General features: G+C 42.5%; 1 protein-coding gene across 7 annotated transcripts in view; it reads left to right on the forward strand.

Annotated features, from left to right (window-relative positions):
• Window positions 1–17,112, forward strand: part of PSD3 (pleckstrin and Sec7 domain containing 3) — a 574,055-nt gene that overhangs the window by 265,029 nt on the left and 291,914 nt on the right. The window contains exon 1 of one of the 7 annotated variants that reach the window (XM_056569251.1): window positions 15,174–15,194. The exons of the other annotated variants lie outside the window; for them this stretch is intronic. The gene's annotated coding sequence lies outside the window, so the exon portion shown is untranslated. Of the gene's footprint in view, window positions 1–15,173; window positions 15,195–17,112 lie in introns of those variants that run through there. 7 annotated transcript variants of the gene reach the window in all.

Here is a 17,112-nt window from a genome sequence, read left to right on the forward strand (position 1 = left end):
ACAATAAGCTGCTACCAGACCCTTCCTTTTTTCAGCTATGAATGTGAAGTTGCTTGACATGTTAGTACTTATTAAAAACCACTAAATCCTAATTATTAATATTTAGAGGGCTGGACAGGGGTAAAACAAATGAATATTCATGCAGCCATTTTGATTTAAAGTGGACCTGTCAGCAGGAAATTTGCCAATGAGCATCTGACACTAGGGCTGGGCGGTATGACCAAATATGTGTATCACAGTTTTTTCTTTTACTTACGGCGGTTCCACGGCATATAACGGTATTTTCTCCCCCCCCCTCCCCCCCCCCCCAAAATCATGTGACCCGCCAGCGCTGTTCATGTAAGAAGCCGGCTTCTTAAATGACAGTGGGCTCAGCGTATCACTGGACGGAGCGGGGCATCGCTCCGGCCGGTGATAGGCTGACGGCTGTCCACGTTCCAGTCCCCTGCGTGCGGCCGAGGTGGGTGAGTTAAAAGTTTATTTTCTGTATCTTTTGCAGCCCGGGAATAAGTATACAGCGTACAGCAGTGGTCTCAAACCTGCGGACCTCCAGCTGTTGCAAAACTACAACTTCCAGCATGCCCGGACAGCTGTTGGCTGTCCGGGCATGCTGGGAGTTGTAGTTTTGCAACATCTGGAGGTCTGCAGGTTGGAGACCACTGGCGTGCAGTATAGAGTTCCAGTGCCTGGCAGCCCCCAACAAAGAGGAGGAGGGCAGTGCTTGACATCTGTGAGTAGTACCCCGCTGGGCTGATCCTTAATTGGGGGGAGTAGAACATTGCTGCCGGGTAAACATAGGATTAGTTCCCTGATGTGGGGACAGCGCTGCGCTAGACTGATTCCCGAGGGGGAGGGACCCAACAGGTATTGCGGTATGGGGGGGAAATTCATATTGTGCAGCCCAAAAAATTTGGTATTCGGTATGAGCCGGTATACCGCCCAGCCCTATCTGACACATTTCTTTTTTCTATTCTTCTCTGTTTCAAGTACACAGACGTACATGTCAGGGATTCCCGCCGCAGTGTTAAAGAGCCTAAACACATGTAGACTTCACATTGGTTAACTTTATGGGGATTAGTTCCATTAAATGGGTTCATCTGCCTCCAGATTTGTGGCTTAGCATACTGAAATCTACATCCGAAATTCTAGGGTATTCCTCTAGTTTCCAATGCTCATTCACCTCTGCCATCGTCACCTCTGGAATGTGTATTTCCCGGAGCAGCAAAATAGTAAATTCCAACAAGCTCTTCTGTAGAAATGTTGCCCAGCCCTCGTAAGAACATTAGTGAGATTTGGTCTGGCTCTAAGTTAGTGTTCCCATTCATTCTAATCGTAGGTAAAATCTTCCCGAGGTTATCATCTCCATGCTTTATATGTTCAGTCCATGTTTGCATTGGTTTACTTTGCGTCTTCCTCTCACACTTCTAATTCCGGGTAATGGTTTTATTGGTCTTATCTGATATTAGTGTGTTTCTGAGAGAGTGGAAATTGGATGGTGAGCCCCCACTAGGTACATAGACTCATATGCATTGTGCATGTGTGCACAATATAAGGTGTTTGGTGTGGTCGAAGAGATTACAGCTATGTGTAGGCCAGTTAAAAGGGTTTTTGGGCTTGATTTTAGCTTATGCCTCACTCTCCTGACATTACTGCTCTGAAGCAGCCTGCCCCCACCTTTTGGTTAGGTAGAGCTTTAAAGTATATACATCATGTATGAAACAAAATTACTATTATTACTTTGTATGAAGCACATTTATTACACGTCGTCATATTTGATTTTGTATTACATATACATTTTTCTTTGGCACCTACTATGTGTAATTTTGAGCTTCACCTAGCTCTACAAGATCGCACCATGTATTCTACTACAAGTCTACTTATGATTTTCATGCCTTCCTAACGGAAAAATGTGGAATGATATTCCCATATTTATATTACTGTTGCTGTTTATAAATTCTTATGTCTCTTTTATGTGTTCTTTTTAATTGCTGTCTCAATGTGAAGCCTTGGACAGGAAGTTCCCACCCCGTGGAATTTTTCCCTATTTAAGATAGCCATCCAGGGTTTGGAACTATCTGTGATAAAGGGTGGTATATCGCCCCAAAACGCGTCCAGGTGTCCTTCTGATGTTCCTACTCGTGTTTGTACCTGCTTTTATTGCCTAATTAAGTTGGAGTTTCGTATGCCGGACTTCTCGCCTTTTACCACGAACTCTGCCTAGCCTGCCCAGAGAATGGGCAGCAGTTATTGCAATGTTCTCAGGTTTGTCTGTGGCTACATGGTTATTGAAATCCACTGCATAAGGTTCTTGTGTCAACATGGCTTCCATAGATTGTTAGGAACTCGTAGCAGCAATGAAGCAATTTACCAGTTTTTTTTTGGAATGGGAGCATCCTATTTTACTGCCATGTTACTATGATCTTCGCCTGTACTTTGCTGATGGTATCTGGGAGATCAGATAATTTATATAACAAGCATATTTTAGGAAATTCCAGCAGATGCTAAGATTAATCAGTGCCTCAGTAATATAGATTATATTTGCCATTTATTTTGTGTTTCTTTTTTTTTTTTTTTCAATATCAGAAGTTTATTTTTTTCGAAGTAAGACATAAAGAACAAAATGAAGCAGAAGTATGGGGCAGTGAACAGAATCACCCAACTTCCAACAAGCATATACAAACAACAGTGTACGGCTTACAGTCATCAATCGCAAATAGTGCAAGTACAAGACAGGAAGGAAATACAATAGTTCCATAACGAGTCAACCTCCAGGTCTCACTAGTGAGAGCGATTAGCGCCAAGGACGCAAATACAATTGCCTGGGGATCATCGGTACTATCATATCGGAACATGGATAATGTTGTCATCAATATGTCAGCGGGTAGCTGTAAGCAAACAGGGTAAACAGTAGGAGGAAGCGAGGTGGGAAGAAAAAGGGGTGACTGGGAGGGAGGTGGAAAAGATAGCAGGAGAGGTGAGGTATCGCTGTATAGTAGGGTATGGAGAGAGCAGAGGCAGAGGAGGAGGAGGAGTTCACCTCTCAAGGGATCCGCGTCGAGACAACCAGTGGACCGAAGTCAAGGGGGGTATGTATGTACACACCAGAGAACGCTGTGAGAAGTGTGGATCAGTAGTAGGAGCGATTCACATCAGTCCGTAAGGTGCAGGGAGGTGTATTCTGTGGAATGGAGGAATTTGGTCCATGAGAACCATATCGAGTTGTATTTGGCCAAACGGGTTGGGGAGTCCGCCATGAGCTCCTCCTTCTGTGCAGGTGTGTCACTTCCCGAAGCCAGGACGATATTGTGTGGGGGGGGGGGGGGGTGCGGGACTTCCGGAGGCGAGGAATCACCACCCTGACCGCCAGGAAAAGAAAGGATATCAACCTAGTTGAACACCTGGGTAAATTTGAAGGTAGAACGGAGGGTAACAGGGTCTCTGGCGTGTGAGGTATGGGAGTGGAGGTAATGTGGGAGATGAGTGAACGAACATGTTCCCAAAAGTTCAAGAGGAGGGGGCAGGAGAACCAGATGTGAAGCATTGTACCTCCAGGACCACCGCACCTCCAGCACATGTCTGGAGTGTCAGGATAAAATTTAGATAGGAGTGACGGTACTCTGTACCATCTAGAGAGCACTTTAAAGTTTATCTCTTGAGCCTTGCACGAGATGGAGGTGCGGTGGCATCGGGACAAGGCCTCCGACCAGGCTTCATCTGGGACAGTGTGCTGTGTGTCTTTTTATTATTTGTCATTATTTGATTTTGTGTTTGGGCCTGAACACTGAAGATATAAGTTTTATGGGCTGATCATTTAGTGGTTCTGTTAGTAGCCTCTGTTACATATTCCGTCAAAAATTGTGGACACAATAGCTCAGCATACAGCACCATTTTGTCCAGTAAAATGTTTAACATCATGATAGAACTTTGATGGACCCTATTTATTTTCAATATGTTATGGATTTGGCAGTGCCCATAAATATTTACTATTCAATGCTGCTAGTATTACCATCAGACTGTGACAATCTTTAAAGGAGAGCTCCATCTTAAAACTTTGTTGTGCTATCATGCCCGGTCTGCCAGCATATAAAATACCAAACTGGACTTACCTTCCACAGCTACCTTGGTTCCCTGGTATCGCCACTTCATTTCACCATTGCCATCTTCTTCCTCGTTGTCGGTGGTCAACGTGTCACACTGCTGATCAGCTAATCGCTGGCCGCAGCGATCTCCTGCCTCATCCGATGATATGCTGAGCGGTAGTGTGATGAATTAAGCCCCAACACCAGAATGAAGACCAGTGACGGGGCTGGAGTGGTGATACCAGGACATCGAAGAAGCGGCTGCAGTGAAGTCCAGTTCAATAGCGCAAAAAGGTTCTAAGCTGGAGTACTCCTGTAATGCATTTCATGAAAGAACAGTTGTTTCCAGTATACTTAGTACATGATACTTAGTAAATAATTGTAAGCTGTGCAGGTAAATTAAAGCGTTAACATGGTACAAGATGTGTAATGTGGTCTACATTAAGTTTTAATTAATTATAAGCAGGAATGTTTTAAGGATAAAGAACCATTCTGTGTGTTCAGTGCTTTCCTATCGGTAGTCATTCATGTTGACCTGTAACCTTCAGTACTTCCTCTACTTGTCCTTAGCCATACTCTACACCATTGTACATAAGCACAGTACATTGCCAATGTTACTTCCTTTATTGCTAGATAATGTCTGTAGTTTTTCTCCATCGCGTTGCCAATCTCCTAGCACTATTCTTAGCTGCTAATAGACTGGATGTGTTTTCTCTGTGTGTTGCATATTCAGCGGTGGTGCCCTCTCTGCAGCACATCTGTTAATCTTGTGATGTCATTTATAGCTCTACCCAGGAGAGGGTCCATTTAGTAGCAACAGGAGATGGAGCCACATTACGATTCTCACATTTTGCTTCTATTACAAATACTATTCTTTGCAGCTGTTTAAACATTTTTTTTTCTTACTGTATCTTAGTCAGCATCTTTTCCAGGCTTAACAATCTTATTACTGCACGCGGAGGGGGAGGCAGAGACCATCTTAAAGTGTCATTTCATCCTTGTACCTAATTTTAACAGATTAGACATAACTTTCATTTATTCATAGATGTCTTTATTTTGTTGTGATAGGTTATTTCATTATTGTGACATTTGAGTTAACATCAATATATCCCTTAAAGAAGATGTCCAGCATTGAGAAATGTATCCCCTTTTGCAGAATAGGGGAAAAATGTCTGATCTTGGGGAATCTGACCGCTGGGACAACCCGCAATCTCCTGTATGGGCCCCCGACTCTGCTCAAAGAAATTACGTTTTGTGCATCAGCTGGTCGAAACATACCCCCCTACATTCATCTATATGGGAGAGGCGGAGACGCAACGTTCGCTTGTCTCCACCTCTCCCATAGAGATGAATGGAGGGGGCGTGTTCCAACCAGCTGTCCCGCTGGGTATGAAGCTTGCTCTAGCAGAGACGAGCTGGAGCCTTGTACGGGAGATTGCAGGGGGTCCTGTGGAAAGGGGATACATTTCTTACCGCTGAACATCTTCTTGAAAGGAGTACTCCGCTGCTCAGTATCACGCCCCCTCCCATAGACTTGCATTGAGGGGGCAGGGCTATGACATCACGAGCTCCCGGCGCTGGCTCCAGCGTTCGGAACAGTTTGTTCCAAATGCTGAGCAGTGGAGTACCCCTTTAAAGAACCAATTTGGGGTTATTTTTGCCAACAATAAAGTGCACTCACCATTACTAGTCTTAGAGTGCCATCTGTTTCATTCCAGCACAGCTTCATCTATTCATTTCATCAATGTAAAGGTATGTAAACTCTGAGGAAATTCCACTAATCATTTCCTCACTGAATTGCCTCAGTGGGTTGGTGATGCCCAGAATTGGTGCCTATTTCACAAAGTTACCCCCTGAAATTCAAAGTCTTATTGACTGATAAGCTTTCCTGGACAGAGTCCGCTTAAAGAGTGAACAAATTCCTCTGTAGAGCTTCCGACTTGAGAACAGTTCAGCAGCCTCAGATTGAGATCAATGGCCTATTAAAGGGCTCAATGTCCTATTGCAGAGAATGTGTGTAGTGTGAACGAGCCCTTACAGGTAATCACTAGCCTGACCCACAGAAAACCATATTGCTAATGTATCAGAGAAAATGGTCAATCCTGGATAATCTAACTTCCTATGAACTACAGGATGATTAATAAAAGAATACAGTGTATTTATGCAGATACTGCCTATCTTCTGTTAGGGCTCTCCTGCTCTGGCTATACAGTGGCATCTCATTTCTGTGGAAGCAGATGATGACGTACAGGGGCATCAACCTGCTCATAGAGGACCTTACTCTGCCCCGGATCTCATTCAGTTGTTGCTGCTGTTCCCGCTTCTGACTGATCCTGAGGTTGTCCTTGCATCTGGAGATCACCTCAACCTCACCATTTTACTGGGGGAATTATTTCTATTGTCTTTGCATGGCAGTTTTGAACAATGAGATATCCCTATCAGTCGTATGGTTGCACTTGCACTATGTAGGGTTAGCTGGGGCTAAACACTTTATATTTATGCACTTACACTTTAAAAGGGCTATTAAGGGGGGAAAAAAATATTTTTCATCAAAAAATTATAAAAAAGTTAAACAAACTTGTAAATTGCTTCTAAAAAAAATCGTAATCCTTCCAGTACTTATCGGCCTCTGTATACTACAGAGGAAGTTCTTTTCTTTTTGAATTTATTTTCTGTCTGACCACAGTGCTCTCTGCTGACACCTCTGTCCATGTCAGGAACTGTCCAGAGCAGGAGAAAATCCCCAGAGCAAACCTATCCTGCTCTGGACAGTTCCTGACATGGACAGAGGTGTCAGCAGAGAGCACTGTGGTCAGACAGAAAATAAATTCAAAAAGAAAAGAACTTCCTCTGTAGTATACAGCCGCTGATAAGTACTGGAAGGATTAAGATTTTTTAATAGAAGTAATATACAAACCTGTATAACTTTCTGCCACCAGTTGATTAGAAAAAAAATGTGTTTTCCACTGGAGTACCCCTGATCACATGATCAATAAATGTAGGTCTGTAACTCTTTGATGATTTTGTGTATACTTATATATAATTAGTACAGTACTATTGTTCTAAACTTTTGCATAGTTATATATGAGTATTGATAAAGATATGATATTTTAGACTTGCAGGCTGGGATAATCTTTGTTGTAGGATTCAGTGTATTATTTGGAAGATTTGTATTGATTACTATTCAAGTTTTCTTTTGGCATATAAGCCTGTTGTGTTATTTAGTGAATGTTGTTTAGGTATTACACATCCTCAATGGCCGCTGACACATAGAAGTGATGCGCTGATAGAAATTGCATACTGTATGTAACTAGTTAAGGTCCTTTACATAGTTACATCGGTTAAAGGCTGCACTTAGTGTAAACGTCCCAGTGTGGTATATTATCTGTAATAATCCTTTCTGTGTTAAAAATAAATCTATGCATAAGACCTTATTAAATGTACAGGATTCAGTGTACACTATATGTCATGGATAATCATAAGAACAAGCCCATGACAAAGGGGGAATTACTTGCACTTGAAAGTTGCTGGTGACTACTGGTCATGGGTTGAACAATACATTCAGCTTAATACAGAATAAATCACATGATGAGAAAATGAGATGTTTAAAATAGCATTAATGGTAAATAGGCGCTGCACAAATCATAAGGGCAGTCACTATAAGAAACATTGTAATATACTGTATCTTAAAAGAGAAAATAGTCTATTCTTTCCTGAATGATCGTTATTGGATGAAGGATCTTTTGTCCCTCCATTGGCTGAAATTTTTTAAACAAAACCGACTATTTTTTAGACATGTGAATCTGTCAGCTAATACAGTTGTCTGTGGAGTGAAAAACTGGTGACAAATGCCCTATACAATTTTATAATGGGCAGAATACGGTTATTCCTTGGTACACACACACATATTTGGTGCACATATACACATGGAAGATTGTGAAGCAAAATAAAAAAAAAAATGATTGACTAGATATTTCAATAGAGTACAGTATATAGCTCTGCTTAAGAAGGTGCTCCACCCAAAGACATCTTATCCCCTATCCAAAAGTTATGGGATAAGTTGTCTGATCTCGGGGGTCCGTCCATTGGAGTCCCCACAATCTCCGTGCCGGCACCCCAGCATTGTGAACATTAATGTTCAGAACTCCGGCTTCAGCTGTCCGTGATGTTATGCCATGCCCCATTCATTAATGTCTATGGGAGTGGTATGACGGCTGTGGTCGAGTGGGGGGGGGGGGGGGGGATGGGTACCAGCAGCCAGACCCCTGCAATCAGACATCTTATCCCCTATAGGGGATAAGTTGTCTAGAAGCGGAGTACCCCTTTAAGGCTGATAAAGGATAGTCATTGGCACATGTTTGGACAGTAATTTTCTTTTTATACTAACATACACTGCAGCTGTAGCCCCTAAACATGGTGGACTAGAGCCTTTAAAAAACATTGGGGACAATATTGGAGGTTTGTGTGGGAGTATTAAGCTGGCAATCACACCTATCTTCTTCCCGGTGGTCAGTATGAACATATACATGTAAGGTGTTTTGTGGGAAATCTCTCCCACTAATGATGTACCTGTAAGGGGTTAACTATATTTCCGAACATTATATATGTATTTAAATGTCTTGGGACGTTCTTTAAAGTGGAGATAAGTGAGGTAAGCAGCCCTATTTGTGGACATCCGGTTTCTAATCCTGTAGAAGAACATTATAATCGGCCTCTCCGCACAGTCATGGTATTCGTTGTAGTCCTATTATTCTCTTTATCAACAGATCAAAGTATCTTTTAAGTGTGCGGAATATTATTTGGAGGGCAGAACTTTTCTGTCTGGTTGATGTGTATTTTTGCTCTGTTAATCTTGGAATGTTGCTGCATACCATACTGGAAGGAATCTGTGCCTGCAAAGTCTGCCAGTACAATCTGCTCACTTGTCTCTAGAGTGGATTAAAGAATGGGGATTGTATAGCACACTATTACTTGTGTATTCTATAGAAGATGTTAAGCACATTAACATGTCTTTAGTCACATACGGCTTGAGATCTGCAGTACTCTTTTCAGACCTAGTGTAACATTTTAGCGTTCTTTTGGCATATGACCCATGCACTAATGCTAGGGGTGGTAGTAAGTGCAGAGGATGTGTGTACTAGCCCTGAAAACTTGGATCTCGTGCTCCGGTCGTCTGCTCAAACAAAGCAATAAGAGTGCCAATTTCTAGTCATACGAGGGCTCATATGTTCAGTAAACCCTGCCCAAAAACTAAATGCCAAGACCAACATCTAGGGTTTTTTTTTGTTGTTTTGCTGCTAGCAAAAGAGATTTCTGGCATTTTTGTTAAATCCTAAATGGTGGGAGGGGTCTGACCAAACAATATTTTTAGGGATCACAGTACTGAGTCCCAAATGTTAATGGATGGACTACTGTTAAAATGTAACTTTATCAGTGAACTATAAGAGCAACACCAATAAGATCCATACATGTAACCAGGGATTTAGAAAAAAAAGTCACAAGTAAAAGAAATGCAACTGGGGAACAGAATATTTCCTTCACCTGGAGTTATATGGTACCTGTAACGATCAATTAAATTTAATATATTATAGATTAGCCTATTTGAATTACTTGACCAATATACTTCTTTATACAATTTTGTAACTTTTTGTGTTAAATTAACCCCTGGAGGGGTCCTCCTTTTGGTCCTGCTAGCAGATTGTCTCCTACAGCAGCCTGGCAGAGGCAAAAGTCGGAAAAAGCAGGCAGGACCTCAGCTCAGCACAGTGTATAGAGCTGAATATTTCAGCCCTCATTCCTTTGAGCAGAGCTAGACTGTAGAGCAGGGTTTCCTAACCAGAGTGCATCCAGCTGTTGCAAACTATAACTCCCTGCATGCCTGGACAGCCAAAGGCTGTTCAGGCATTCTGAGAGTTGTAGTTTTGCAACAGCTTGAGGCACCCTGGTTGGGAAACACTTCTGTAGAGTCATGATGCCTTCAGTGCATAGTGCTAAACATTGTACTGGATATTTCAACTCCCTTTTGCAGATGCTGGGCAGAGCTGACACACTGTAAAGTTCAGTGCAGAGAGCTGAAAGGGGTGTGTGCGGTCTTAGCAAATCACAGCCCATCTCACACTAAACTCCTATGGGCTGTATGTAGCAGCATGTAGCTTCAGATGATGTTATACCTGCTAGGGAACGCCCCTTTCCAGTCTCTGGAGCTGACTGAGACAGAGCGGAAAATACAGAAAAATTTCAAGCTAGAAAATTAAAAAATAATAAAAATAAAGGTACTCTTTAACCCCTTGCCGCAAAACGTAGCGGCACGACGGGTATGAAGCGAGCTCAGGAGCTTAGCTCTCATCATACACACATGGTCATAGCTGCTATCAGCAGCCAGGACCTGTGGCTAATGTTGGACATTGTTGATCTGGCCAATATCCAGCATTAACCCATTAGACGCCACAATCAAAGTTGATCACATCATCTAAAAGTGCTGAAATCTGTTCCAGGCTTCTCAGCGGAGCTGAGAGCGACCATCGCGGTAAATCACAATGGATGGGGGGGGAGTCTCTCTTACCTCTTTCCTTACCATCCGATAGGTGCTCCTATTCTGCAGCCAGCCATTGCAGGCTGTAGCAATCGAGCACTGATAACACTGATCAATGCTCTTCTATGGAGCAGCTTTGATCAGTGTATGCAATCTGAGGATTGCAAGTAATAGTCTCCTATGGTGACTAAAAAATGGTGAACAAAGTGTTGAAAAAAAAGTTAATAAATATGAATTAACCCCTTCCCTAATAAAATTTTGATTCACCCCCCTTTTTAAAATAAAATTATGTAAACAATAATAAATATAAACTTATGTAGTATTGCCGCATACGTAAATGTTTGAACTATTAGAATAAAAGGTTCATTTAACCGCACAGTCAATGATGTAAATGGAAAAAAAAATACCAAATTAGGAATTGCATATTTTTGGTCGCTTCTTACACCAGAAAAAAATGAATAGAAAGCGATCAAAAAGTCCTATCAAAACAAAAATGGTATCAATAAAAACTTAAGACGCTGGTGCAAAAAAAAAAATAAGCCCTCATATGTCCCTGTCTACGCAAAAAATAAAAAAAAGTTTTAGGGGTCAGAAGAGGAAATTTTTTAACATACAAATTTTCATACAAAAATGTAAACATTTTTTCAATGTAGTAAAATGAAACAAAACCTACATAATAGCTGTAACATGTCATTTGTACCAAAAAGTGCACTGCATAAAAATGGAAGCCTCCAAAAGTTGCCAAAATGCTTTTTTTTCTTCTTCAATTTCTTCACACAAAGAAGAGGAAAAACGTAAAGTGCAAAAGAAAAAAAAACTGTCCTTAAGGGGTTAAGGAGCTGGGGATGTCTGTCTAGCATTCTATTCTGTCTCAGCAGAATGTATGATACCCCTTGATCCTTTTGAGAGTTTAGGCTGAATTGGAGAAATGTGCACCCTACCATCTAGTGTAGTGGGCACCATATTGTTAGTCACTTATGCATAATTGGGCCAAACCGCCCCCTGACACTGTGGTAAACCTGAGCCGCTCTGATGAAGTAATGAAAGACCAGTTGCTCAGGTCTATCATATTTTACAGTCAATGTAGGCCACACTTGTATTTTATATATCTTGTAATGGTGTATTAGCCTATTTGTCTTGATTCAGGGAACAGGAGGAGTTAATCAGGATGCCAGAGAGACAGAAATGTCTTGATGCCTGTGTAGAACACCATGAAGAATTGAAAGCAAGTCTGTAGGGAGGTCAACTCTTGGCCAGCATTATTTACGCTCTGTCTTCTACCACTATTTCTACACAAGACTAAAATGCAGTCACTGGAGAGAATTCACTCTATTATTACACACAGCGAAATAACAAAGTCCACGTTGGACATTATATTCAAGGCAATTTTCCTGTTAAATAGTCTAAGAGGCTGTTGTTACTTATAATATTCATGCCTTTAAAGCATTACCAATCATAACATTTACTAAATAAATTGATCTAGCATTTCCTTCCTTTGAGGCTGTGTTCACATATGGGTTGGAGGATTCGCTGTTGCAGTTTCTGTCACAACCCATAATTTTGACAATCAAGAACTGAGGGAAGGACAGAACATCCAAGTGCAAGTGTGGAGGCTTTTACTATGGGACCAAAGGAGTAATGTTTGTTCTTTAAAGGGGTACTCTGGTGAAAAGAAAGTTAAACTGATTTGTAAATTACTTCTATTTCAAAATCTTTATCCTTCCAGTACTTATCAGCTTCTGTATACTACAGAGGAAGTTCTTTTATTTTTGAATGTCTTTTCTGTCTGACCACAATGCTCTCTGTTGACCCCTCTATCCATGTCAGGAACTGTCCAGAGCAGAATTGGTTTGCTATGGGGATTTGCTCCTACTCTGGACGGTTCTTGATATGTACAGAGGCGTCCACAGAGAGCACTGTGGTCAGACAGAAAAAATATATATAACTTCCTGTGAAGCATACAGCAGCTGATAAGTCCTTTAAAGGAGTACTCTAGTGCAGAGTATTCCTGCTCCGTCCTGCCCGGGCTGCAAAATAAATGAAAATGAACCATCACTCACCTCCCTGGGTTCCCGCAGAGCGCCACTACAGCTGATCGGTCCTTCGGTCCATCTCCTTCATACTTCCGGGTGTAACGAAGCGTCACATGGCACTCAGCCTATCGCCGGCCGCCGCGATGTTCTGCCTTGGCCGACGATAGGCTGAGCGCCATGTGATGCTTCGTTACACCCAGCTGTAGTGGCGCTCCGCGGTAACACAGGGAGGTGAGTGATGGTTCATTTTCATTTATTTTGCAGCCGGGCAGGACGGAGCAGGAATACTCTGCACTAGAGTACTCCTTTAAGGATTACAATTTTTATATAGAAGTAATTTACAAATCTGTTTAACTTTCTGGCACCAGTTGATTTAAAAAAAATCGTTTTCCACCGGAGTACCCCTTTAAACTCTTAAGGACTCAGGGCGTACAGATGGGGCCCGACCTCTAACAATGGCCAGGAACTGTGGTTAATAGCGCGTGGCACTGATCGCGTTGCTGTGCGCTATTAACCTTTTAACCCTATTAATTGTAAAGTGAAAGTTAACGACCCCCGGCTAGCTCAGTGGGCTGTTTGGGACTGCCACGGAGAAATCACGGCGTCCAGGAGGGCCCCTACCTGCCTCCTGTGTGTCCGATCGCCGAATGACTGCTCAGTGCCTGAAAACCAGGCATGAGCAGTCAAGCGGCAGAATCATTGATCAATGATCAATCTGGTTGGCTAATTTTCCGACCGTATCTGGTTTTTGAACCAGACTGAATAGCCTAACAGATGTCTGTTTACAGTCCAGCTTCACAAATGTATACGATTGGAAAGCGAGCCAGCTCGAGACTCTTGCTGACTTCGGACTGCTCATTGAAGTCAATGGTAAATGGCAGGAGGTAGATTTAAATTCCTTTGTCATATCGAGCTGCTGGATTCGCAACGTGAGATGTGAAGACACCCGTAATAGGTCTCATAGAGCCAAATAGGCCGTTTAATTAAATATTACTGAGCCAGTATGTGTATACATACACGATTTTGCAGGTTTTCCTAATTACTAAGCATGTAGAGGTCTGTGATTTTTATCATAGGTACTCTTCAACTGTGAGAGATGAAATCTAAAACAAAAATCCAGAAAATCACATTGTATGATCTTTAAAAAATTCATTTGCATTTTATTGCATTACATAAGTATTTGATCACCTACCAACAAGTAAGAATTCCGGCTCTCACAGACCTGTTATTTTTAAGAAGCCCTCCTGTTCTCCAATCATTACCTGTATTAACTGCACCTGTTTGAACTTGTTACCTGTATTAATGACACACAGAGAGCTGTGTAAGGACATCAGGGATAAAATTGTAGACCTGCACAAGGCTGGGATGGACTACAAGACAAAAGGCAAGCAGCTTGGTGAGAAGGCAACTGTTGGCGCAATTATTAGAAAATGGAAGAAGTTCAAGATGACAGTCAATCTCCCTTGGTCTGGGGCTCCATGCAAGATCTCTCCTCGTGGGGCATCAATAATCATGAGGAAGGTAAGGGATCCACCCAGAACTACACTTCAGGACCTGGTCAATGACCTGAAGAGAGCTGGGACCACGGTCTCCAAGAAAACCATTAGTAACACACTATGCAGTCATGGATTAAAATCCTGCAGTGCACGCAAGGTCCCCCTGCTCAAGCCAGCGCATGTCCAGGCTCGTCTGAAGTTTGCCAACAACCATCTGAATTAATCAGAGGGGAATGGGAGAAGGTCATGCGGTCTGATAAGACAAAAATAGGGCTTTTTGGTCTAAACTGCACTCTCCATGTTTGGAGGAAGAAGAAGGATGAGTACAACCCCAAGAAAACTATCCCAATCTTGAAGCAAGAAGGTGGAAACATCATTCTTTGGGGCTGCTTTTCTGCAGGACGGGACGACTGCACTGTATTGAGGGGAGGATGGACGGGGCCATGTATTGCAAGATCTTGGCCGACAACCTCCTTTCCTCAGTTAGAGCATTTAAGATGGATCTTAGCTGAAGATGGGTCTTAGCAATATATCAAATACTTTTTCTCCCCGCTGTACTTTCAGTTGTCTCTTTCAGCGGCAAGGGGGTATATTTAAACTTTATGAGCATGTGAGAAGCTGAGAATAGTCTAGATATCAGTTTTTATGGGTAAAATATCCTAAGGCATGGGAGAAAAACTTCTGAAACTGTTGTACACATGGTTTTAATATGTTTTAGTCATGAATTGAAGCATTATACAAATTGATGGTGTGCACTGCTACAGGTACTGGTTAAATTAACCAGATTGCCTTCCTTTGAATATAGTTATTCTTAGAAATGATGTATCCAAAGACTGTGATGAAGCTTTATTACCAATATAGTCACAATTGTGACTAACTGTAATCATCATTGTCCTCTTATAATATGGCCTGTGCAGGTCAGACATAGATGATGATGTCATAAAAGAATGCGCTATTTCTGAGAACAGTGTTATTACTCCTCAGTATTCATTCATCCTGGAAAGAACCCAGATGCTGGGTAACATCGATGTTTAAAGCAGTCTGAAGCTAACATGTAAGTTGGTACAGAGCTCCTCTTCCACTCTTTCATTTTGCTTTTTTACCTCTCTGGAAATGTGGTTTAGTGTAGAAAATTGTGATTCTATATATCAGAAAACCCAAATGGTGGTAGACTTATCAATTATCCTAGTTTAGTAACTTTTTCGTCATGCTCTCTCTTTAAATGGCTCTCATCTTTGGTCCTTGCATGTGTTTTGCACAGTATTCAATAATTTGATAATTTCTTGCTTATTATGTCAATCACTGAGACAAATTCATGTGACACTCTAAGAGGTACTTCAATTATATTACTGGGTCTGTAGAAAAAAAAGAAAATGATACTTCCCTACTTCCTGTCCTCTTCAGCAGGACTGCAGCAGCTCCCATGCAGCTGCTCCCCCCCCCCCCCATGCTTCTCTTCTTCCTGCTTCTGAGCCACAATGTTGGAGAAGGACATGTCCACTCAGCCAATCTTTGGTCGCAGCTGTGTACTGTCTTAGTTAGTAATTGGCTGAGTGTGCAGATCCTGCTCCAACCTTTCTGTTTGGAAGCAGGCAGAAGAGGCAAGCATTGGGTGGACCAGAAGCAGCTGAACGGGAGCTGCAGAGTCATACCTTCGTGCAGATCACACCACTGCTTGGAGGGGGCTTGGAGGGGTGATAACTGTACACAGATAATAGCATTGACTGATTATTTAACTTATATGTATCTATAATGTTATAGTTATCTGTATCAGTTTAGTTCGGGATTTATACCTCTTTGTGTAAAAAATTGAGCTACAACCCCTATTACTTCTTAGCACAACATTTTGTACAAGAACATAAAATTGTATATAGCAGTGGCCACTCTTGTTAACGCACTCTACCAACAGTACAGTGGCACTGTACATGTTAAAACAGGGCTTGACAAATCCTAAATTTCATTGTGGTGCCCAGGTTTTTGTTAACTCTTTCCATTAAATTGTAATTCTGCCTCATTCCTGCACTGATCCCCCATTCTGCCTGTGGTTGGCGTTCTGATGTTACAGGAGCAGTGGACATCAGGTGACATTTAGGAGTATGGAACATCACAATGAGGCTGCTGATTGGCTGCAACGGTCATCTGATATCTGCTGCTCCTGTAACACTGGATTGCCAACCGAAGACATCTGATGCTGAACACCAGAAGAAGAACAGGGGAATCAGTGTGCGGAGGTAAATAATATATATATATATATATTTTTTTTAAATGAGTGAACACTTATGACTGTGACACATGGGGCAGATGCGAGGACAGTAATAACTTACACACGGGGAGGTCAGGGGACAGTATTAACTTAAATGATCAAAAAATGTGTATATTTATGTCCCTGTTGCTATTGTCTGTGTGTCTCTGTAAGGAGACCAAATACAGGAAGTGCGGATGGACAAGCAAGGCTCTGTACACTGAGGGCAAGCAGGGCTCTATGCACTGAGGGCAAGCAGGGCTCTGTACACTGAGGACAAGCAGGGCTCTGTGCACTGAGGACAAGCAGGGCTCTGTGCACTGAGGACAAGCAGGGCTCTGTGCACTGAGGGCAAGCAGGGCTCTGTGCACTGAGGACAAGCAGGGCTCTGTGCACTGAGGACAAGCAGGGCTCTGTGCACTGAAGACAAGCAGGGCTCTGTGCACTGAGGACAAGCAGGGCTCTGTGCACTGAGGACAAGCAGGGCTCTGTGCACTGAGGACAAGCAGGGCTCTGTGCACTGAGGACAAGCAGGGCTCTGTACACTGAGGACAAGCAGGGCTCTGTGCAGTGAGGACAAGCAGGGCTCTGTGCAGTGAGGACAAGCAGGGCTCTGTGCAGTGAGGACAAGCAGGGCTCTGTGCAGTGAGGACAAGCAGGGCTCTGTGCAGTGAGGACAAGCAGGGCTCTGTGCAGTGAGGACAAGCAGGGCCCTGTGCAGTGAGGACAA

The sequence above is a fragment of the Hyla sarda genome, chromosome 1 (assembly GCF_029499605.1).
Source record: "Hyla sarda isolate aHylSar1 chromosome 1, aHylSar1.hap1, whole genome shotgun sequence".
NCBI classification, from domain to species: domain Eukaryota; kingdom Metazoa; phylum Chordata; class Amphibia; order Anura; family Hylidae; genus Hyla; species Hyla sarda.